This window comes from Ostrea edulis, chromosome 8, assembly GCF_947568905.1.
Source record: "Ostrea edulis chromosome 8, xbOstEdul1.1, whole genome shotgun sequence".
Taxonomy (NCBI): domain Eukaryota; kingdom Metazoa; phylum Mollusca; class Bivalvia; order Ostreida; family Ostreidae; genus Ostrea; species Ostrea edulis.
Window position 1 is genome coordinate 55,418,581 of NC_079171.1, and position 9,322 is coordinate 55,427,902.

Below are 9,322 nucleotides of genomic sequence, written 5' to 3' on the forward strand. Positions count from 1 at the left end.
AAGCTGCATCGTAACAGCGGAAGGGAAATAGCATGAATTAACTTTTATTTTGTAAATAATTGTATGAACACCTGTTAAACCTGGCAATGTCTAAAATACTAAATACAAAGACGCAATTTTCTTTCTTTTCGCGTTTCCTGTTTGTTTTTCCTATTTTGTATCTTCTGTTTATAATATTTATACCTACAATTAAAGTGTTGACTATTTATTAATTCCATACGATATTATATTAGAATTGATTACAAGCCGCCATGTCATGAATTACCTATATTATTGTAATGTTCAAACCACCATGTCCTTTGTGTAATACTGTATTTATATATTATTTATATTATTATATATTCTAATGTTTGTATGACCTTGTACGGAGAGGACTTATATAGACAGTGCCTGCTATCTACGGAGAGGACTTATATAGGCAGTGCCTGCTGTCTACGGAGAGGATTTATATAGGCAGTGCCTGCTGTCTACGGAGAGGACTTATATAGGCAGTGCCTGCTGTCTACGGAGAGGACTTATATAGGCAGTGCCTGCTGTCTATGGAGAAAACTTATATAGACAGTGTCTGCTGTCTACGGAGAGGACTTATATAGACAGTGCCTGCTGTCTATGGAGAAAACTTATATAGGCAGTGTCTGCTGTCTACGGAGATGACTTATATAGGCAGTGCCTGCTGTCTATGGAGAAAACTTATATAGGCAGTGTCTGCTGTCTACGGAGAGGACTTATATAGGCAGTGCCTGCTGTCCAATACTATCATGAATTATCATAATAAAATACTGTTTGAATCAGAAGAGACGCTCTTATTCCAAGCAACGTGACATCAACATAATATTATAAATCTATACTATATTAAATGATGCGTTTACCTAGGCACATCCTATTTATTTGACCTTTCTGAATGATTTACGAGAGGAAAAATTAGAAATAATTTGATTTTGACATTGTTTTGATATTTGACAGCGTGTAAATGTCCACGTTTTACAAACACAGTGAAGCATTACGAGACAAGAGGTGAAAGAGACTGACCTGTGGTTGCCATCAGAATAACGAGAACGAGACTCATCATTCACTTCCCCGTGGTCCAATTCCCAGCAAATGTAAAAGACAATCAACAATATAAACATGTACAATTACAAAGAAAACCCTCGATGAATTCCGAACGCCGGTGCTTTGAATTTTTTTCAAATTACATGTATAGATAGTTTTGCTAAAATGTGCGAGTAACGATTTATGGTTGTATTTTTATACATTCTAGATAACTTATGAATATACATGATATTATATGTTCCATAAATATCCAATGACAGTCGATCAAAATGATTTCCATATCAAGGATTAAAAATCAATTGACGGCGCCTCGGGAGACATGTATACTAAGTAGTTCTGCGAAAAGAGATTTTTTTTTGTAAGATGATGATATACTTTAACAGTCGCTACACTCCGGCGAAAAAGCAGTGGAGTATTCAGTCAATTAAAAAATGCAAGTGAACTACTTGTATTCAAGATGCTCGAAATATCAAAAAAGTATGTTATCACTCAAACCACAGGGACTAAGCCCGTTTTGAGCCCGAACTCAGCGATACCATAAATATTTATACATATAAATATTTATGGTATCACTGAGTTCGGGCCCAAAACGGGCTTAGCCCCTGTGCAAACTGGGTGCAAATAAAATGGAAAAGGGAAAGGAAATTGAAACAGTGTCATGGCTTGTGGAATATTTTCTGTCTTTTGTTTTAAAGATTAATTTTTAAGATTAATATGCGAGGTTTGTTGTTCTTAATTTTCTCTTTAACATCAAAGAAAGCGCTTTTTATGAGCTCATTTTAAACATTGATCATTTTCCTGTGACTAACTCCATTACCAATCTGCCCGTGACTTACAAACGCTATAAAGACTCATAGTTACAGATGTAGTATGTGCTTAAATATGATTTATTTTGTGAGTTATATGAATTGGCTGCACCCAGAGTACATGTTCCGACTGTTGTCGATACTTCAGAGTACATGTTACGACTGTTGTCAATACTTCAAAGTACATGTTACGACTGTTGTCAATACTTCAGAGTACATGTTACGACGGTTGTCGATACTTCAGAGTACATGTTACGACTGTTTGTCGATACTTCAGAGTACATGTTACGACTGTTATCGATACTTCAGAGTACAAGTTATAACTGTTGTCGATACGTCAGAGTACATATTACGACTGTTGTCGATACTTCAGAGTACATATTACGACTGTTGTCGATACTTCAGAGTACATATTACGACTGTTGTCGATACTTCAGAGTACATGTTACGACTGCTGTCGATACTTCAGAGTACGACTGTTGTCGATACTTCAGAGTACATGTTATGACTGTTGTCGATACTTCAGAGTACATGGTACGACTGTTGTCGATACTTCAGAGTACATATTACGACTGTTGTCAATACTTCAGAGTACATGCTATGACTGTTGTCGATACTTCAGAGTACATATTACGACTGTTGTCGATACCTCAGAGTACATGTTACGACTGCTGTCAATACTTCAGAGTACATGTTACGACTGTTGTCAATACTTCAGAGTACATGTTACGACTGTTGTCAATACTTCAGAGTACATATTACGACTGTTGTCGATACGTCAGAGTACATATTACGACTGTTGTCGATACTTCAGAGTACATGTTACGACGGTTGTCGATACTTCAGAGTACATGTTACGACTGTAGTCAATACTTCAGAGTACATGTTACGACTGTTGTCAATACTTCAGAGTACATGTTACGACTGTTGTTGATACTTCAGAGTACATGTACGACTGTTGTCGATACTTCAGAGTACATGTTACGACTGTTGTCGATACGTCAGAGTACATATTACGACTGTTGTCGAAACTGTGGAATGCCCTTCCAGAACATGTAAGGGACTGTAGAACACTGTGTGCATTCAAGAAGTCACTGAAAACACATTTTTCCATCAAGTTTTCTAGGACTAGTTTCTATCATTTCAGTCATTCGTATAGGTTAGATTCTGTGAAAAACTGGGAAAACTAAAGGCTGTGTGTCTTAGCTTTCGAGTACCATTTTGTGACGTTTTATAAATATTAAAAAAAAAAGGGAATTGCATGTTTTAATGTACTATACCTGAGACATTATATGATGTGTGTGCGTGTGTGTATTTCATTATTATTAGTATTTTAAAACGCCCTGAAACTGATGTTTATTCTTATCTAGCATATTTATGGTATCTTGTGTTTTCATGTTTTATATGAACAATGAGGATAGGTACAGTTTTTAATGTTTTATTTATTTTCTATGTATTATGTGTATAACATTCTGTTGTAAGGTATATATGCATTGTAAAGCACATTTGAGCGTACATATTGTATGAAAAGGGTGCTATAAAAATATGGTATTATTATTATCACTTCAAAGTACATGTTACGACGGTTGTCGATACTTCAGAGTACATGTTACGACTGCTGTCGATACTTCAGAGTACATGTTACAACTGTTTGTTGATACGTCAGAGTACATGTTACGACTGCTGTCGATACTTCAGAGTACACGTTACGACTGTTTGTCGATACTTCAGAGTACATGTTACGACTGTTTGTCGATACTTCAGAGTACATGTTACGACTGTTACCGATACTTCAGATTATTCATTTTCTACTGACAGTTGAAATAAACAATCCAAGCACTTGTTCACGACATGTTTCAAAATTCAACTGATACGAGTATACTCCTAAAAAAAACATGTAATATTTAACAGACAAAGACTAAAGCTAAATTTCCCCCCAAAATTTATCTATTTACACAACGCCAAAAAGAAACCCACCATGTAAACGAATTCGAGGATAAAACACATTGATGGATCTCTTAAAATAGGTCCCTATTGGTACCGTATAAGTTTTACATTGTAACAAGCATTACAGAATTCAACATTTGTTTTCAAGATTATGAAGATATTTAAGGTAACTCCATCCTCATGTGACTTATCGATATCAATGGTTGAAATTGAAAAAAAAAACTGTATTAACCACCACTCAATATAGTTTAATTCAATCAATTTAGTTTAAGGGTGTGTGTTGGGGGAGGGGGGTCTTACCAAAAACTCTGTGAATTTATTTTTAATCAAACATTAAACTTTTGATCTCGCCCCATAGTGATTACGACTAGATGAAAATAAGCACACGTTCAATATTTTGAGAATTATCGATACAGAACAACCTAACGATGTCTTAATTCGGATTTCTACATTTTAAAGACATATTTTACAACTCTTCATTGTGGTAAGGTATTTCTAGTGTAACGAACATTACTTCGGGAAACTGGTGACAAGATTTAACTTGAGGTAAACAAAATCGATCCTTCGCAATCGGTGTTTAGCCACAAAGAGCAAACGAAGTAAAACACCAATGAATTCAAAGATCTTTGCTATATGGAAATATCTTAGACATTATAAATGATATACACTGTACATGCAATCACAATTTGGGGGGATACACCCCCTTAACCCTGTAACGATAGGGTAGCTGTTCGGTTATAAAATCTGTTTCGTTTTGTTTCGGTAGATTTCGTTTCGTTTCGTTTCGGTAGGTTTCGTTTCGTTTCTGTGGGTTTTGTTTCTTTTCTGTAGATTTCGTTTCGTTTCGCACTTTACAGGTACCCGCAACTATACCAGAAATTTTCGAGTTTTCCCTCAAAGCTGATGAAAAAATTTCAAATTGAAACGACAGCATTTTCTAGTCTGATTTGGACCTGTCGGTCGGTCAACATGTCGGCCAGTCAGTCGATTTTTTAAGACCCCTTTGATTGACAGAAATCAGACTTATTATCCTGATCCCTCCTAATACGTAATTTTCCTCCATTGATTTTGGGGTCACGTGGTCAAACGTCAAACTAAGTACAGTAAGATATTGGCTGCGCAATATGTAGAACACCTTTGTTTGATAGATATCAAGCTCGTTATACTATTTTCACCTCAGGAGTAGATGAACCCTGTTAATTTTGAGGTACCAGGGTGAAAGGTCAAGGAACACACTATCTGGACATAGGAAGATATTGTTCACGTAATGTCTTGGAAACTGACATCAGCTTTGGTACACTGGTGCAATTTTAGGACAGATGGTGTGTCCGGGGGTTCGTGATTGCTCAACTCTCTATTTTGTATTGCTTATAGGAGTTATGAGATTTATCACTGTTCGTTATTTTCTCCTTTCATTATCCCTATTGATTTTGAGGCCCAAAGTTGAAAGGTCACCCATAAAGAGTAGATTACCCCTATTGGTTTTTTCAAGTCGTTAGGTCAAAGGTCATGATTCAAGTGACTGGTTACCCGCAGCATTTCTTTCATTGATTATTTCTCATATCCTACATGCTGCTTGGACCATAGCGATGGTCATACTAGATTACAAATACATATAGGTATGTGTGTATAGTAAAACTATGTAAAGCAAGGACATAGAATCTTTAGAGACGGTCATTTTGTTCTAATATGATACATATTTATAAAGCAATACATATTTTGGTGACTCTTCAACATGTCTTATGATAGTATGGTTCCTTTTCATTTCGACTTTAACAAGGTCATTAGTCAACTCACTTTGGGCATAAAAATTATTGTTGATTATCTTTAGAACTCTTTGCTTGATAGAGATGAAATTTGGTAGCGTGGTTACATTTTACTAGTACATTTTTCACTAGTAGATTTGATTTGAACATATTTTATTGTATAAATATAAAAAGGGATTGGTTACAAGTTCTAGCAATTTAGAAAGCCTCTCCCGTATACAAAATATAGTATGTTACCCTAATGTACAAATAAAGATTGTCGTACCACAAAAAACATATAATATCATAATATACAATTATGATAATGTACAATTAATGTATAGGTTCATGTAAGTATATAATCAGGCATAAAATGCAAAACATATCTTAGAAATATAATATGCAGGTTTGATTAAAATATGTTTGATTTCTTAATAAACTTCTTAACTACTCAGAAAATATATTTTTTAAAAAATACATCATTTGAAAAATATTCATTTCCCCATAATAAAAAGTGGGTATCGACAACAGCAATATCATGTAGCTGAAGCAGTTCATTGAAACAAAAACAATTTCTTGCTTGATTGTACCTTTTGCATGCAAAGATGAAATGATTGACATCTTCAATATTACCACATATACACAATTTGGAGAGGCAATTGTGTTTTTTTACAATAAAGATCATTATTGAAGATACAAGAATGTCTTAATTTGGTATGAATAATATTAAGATATCACTGACCATATGAATAGTATAAAGGTAGTTTCGAGGGTGTTATTTTTATGTTGTTGTTTTTTTAATTATCAATTGAAGTTTTCTCCAGGGCTTACTTCTGAACTTAGCACGATCACTGTCGTTAGAGATATTCTTTTCAAGTTCATACTCTCTGTTAATGTTACGCAGAAATCGTTAATGATTTTATCACATTACTTGATTTTTTTTTATTCTGATTTGATATGGAGGTTGTGAAATGTTGTGTACATCAGGCGCCACCTGTCACAGAAAAATACGAGCCACTCTCTGTAACGACAATGATACAGATATCAGTAATTCTCAGAAATAATCAACAGTTCTAGACAAATTACGATTGTGTCACTATAACACATACCAATGGTACACCGTCCGTACACAATCAGAGGGTCACTTCGCTTGACCTGCAGTTTCATAGGACGGTTACCATATGACTCATCGATTGACCGTTTGGTTTCAATAACAGTGAGGTTTTATGACCACGCCATGCCAGGAAAACAAAGGTAAAACCTGTTAAATTAAAATCAATGAATAGCCTCAGGAATATTTTGGGGTCTATAGGGGACCGAAATAAGGCCCCATTCCCAATGCTAAAAAGCAGGTATTTTCCCCAAGTTTTGCTTTGCAATTCCCAAACAATGAAAACAAATCAAGCAGGGTAGCCAAATCATTCATAAATCTTCTTCACAGGCCCACATATTACAATTTTTGCTTCAAAATTCTTACGTAAACCTAATTTGTTGGCCTCTGTTTATTCAAATGAGGTAAGCTTTGACCAAATCGAAAGTCAGAAGGAGCCCAATTATACTTTAAAGCACTCTGAATTGGATTTCCCCTATTTCTTTGTATGAAACATTTTTCCCAATTTCAAGCGAATGTCGCTATTTTTCCCAATTGGAAAGGCCCTGACCCTTGAAATCAAGACCTTAAAAAAGCCTGAGCCTTGTCCAAAAGTGTGCGATCGATCAAGCCAAGCGGTAGGCTATTGCTGGAACGAAAACAATTCACTAATGATCGAACGTGTTTGAATAATGTTCTGCCTATGAAAGCTACCCGGGGAAAAATGATTTACGATAAACTTAAGAAAAAAACTATAGATTATTCAACACAAAGTTATTAGATGTATCTCCTAGAAGTAATTTCAACGCTGGAATATTTGAAAAGCTAGATTATTTGAACATTAGCAAGAGAGTAAAACAGCTTCGACTGAATCACGTCTTTAATATTTTTCATGAAAAATGTCCAGATTATTTGAAAACTAATTTTAGAAGAAATTGTTCATCCAGATTAAGTAAGCTTAATTTCTTTTTACCAAGGGTTGAGAAAATGGAATCAGAAACGTTTTATCTTAACAGCATCAAAGATTGGAATTCTCTCCCTGATCAAATAAAATGTTTAAACAATAAATTTCCATTCAAATCTGCAGTTAAAAAACATTTACTCAATGAAATGAAGAAAATGGCAGATAGTGACTTCTTGTATTATTGATCCACATTGCCTTGTTCATACATAGTTATTACAGTTGTTATTTATTCCAGCAATTTTCAATACTAAGCACATTGAAATGTAAGATATCTAAAGTATTCTTATGTGTTTCAAATCAATGTCTTTCTATATATTTTTTGTTTGCATTATTTTATTATGCTAATGATAATATATTGTGTATGTTATATTATAAGATCAGAAGGACCCCATTGGAAATTAGCCTTATGGTTTTCATGGGTTATCCTTGGCATAGGCATGTACATTATTCACTGTGCTCTTAAAGTCAAATAGCTGTTAAAAAGTTTACCCTTTTATCTTATGTATTTAACAACAACTTTTGTTTTAACTATGTGTTCCTCTGTGATATTGTCTTGTATTTATATTGTGTATGTGCCTATTCCTAAATTAATCAACTAAAACCAAACCCAAATCAATTCATAAAGAAAAACCCCACCGCTAAAATATCAAGATTGGAAATCTTATAAAGATATCGAATGATCGGGCAACAATTCGCATGACTGCAAAAAAATTGGTCATATCGGGGTCATACCGGGGGGGGGGGGGGGGGCGGTCATACCGGGGTCGAATGACTTTGTTATCCGTCAGTCCAGTGGACGCTAAAATTCACTTGTCCGGTTAAGATTTTAGATGACCTGAATTAATTTGACCCCCAAAATCGGATAATTAATTCGGTGCTCTTTTATGAAGACAGAGATTTTTATTAACGGCATACCTAAATGAGCAATTCCTAACTATTCTGTAAGATTTAGGATTTTTTTAAATTGGGCCAACATATTTTATTCTCTTGTCAAGAATTTCAGACATGCCAACTTGCAACTACTTTTTTTCTCCCTTCCCCCACCCCAGACACACTTAGAAAAACGACGCTACATGTACGTGCCTGTTAATATTTTAAAAGTTTCCTATCATATATATATTTTTCCATTTATTTTCGACAAAAACAAAAGAGAACAGAGAAAATTGAGATGTATGATGAGGAGACAATCTTTCCCCACATGACACACCTCCAGAAGTCATGTAATGTAACGATGAATATAAAAATTAACTGTTGACTTCGGTAAATAAGATGGATAATTTAACGTTTATGGTTTCCCGATACAAGAAAAACATTTTATCACTGCACTTATGTACCATATGGATTACCACACACAGTGTGCCTAATAAAGCAAAGAATGATTAGAAAACTTAATGCCTTTTATTTCATTAATTACCTTTTAATTGATCAGACAGGTATGTTTGTGGGTGTTTGTCGATTAAGGAAATGCACAAATATTGATAAAATGATGATATAACGGGGGACCCGCGAAACGCATTGCTCACCTGCATTATTGCTTTCTCTATCTAACTTTTAAACCGTCACACCTACAGCCTTTGATATCGATCGCTGGTGTAAAATATTTTATATTCTTAAAAGAAAAAATCCTTTTTTTTCTACCCCCATCTGGAGATCTTCAGGCTCCATTTCTAGATACATGTAGGGTGGTTGGGGGTTGAAGGGTGGGGGTAGGGAGTTTAAC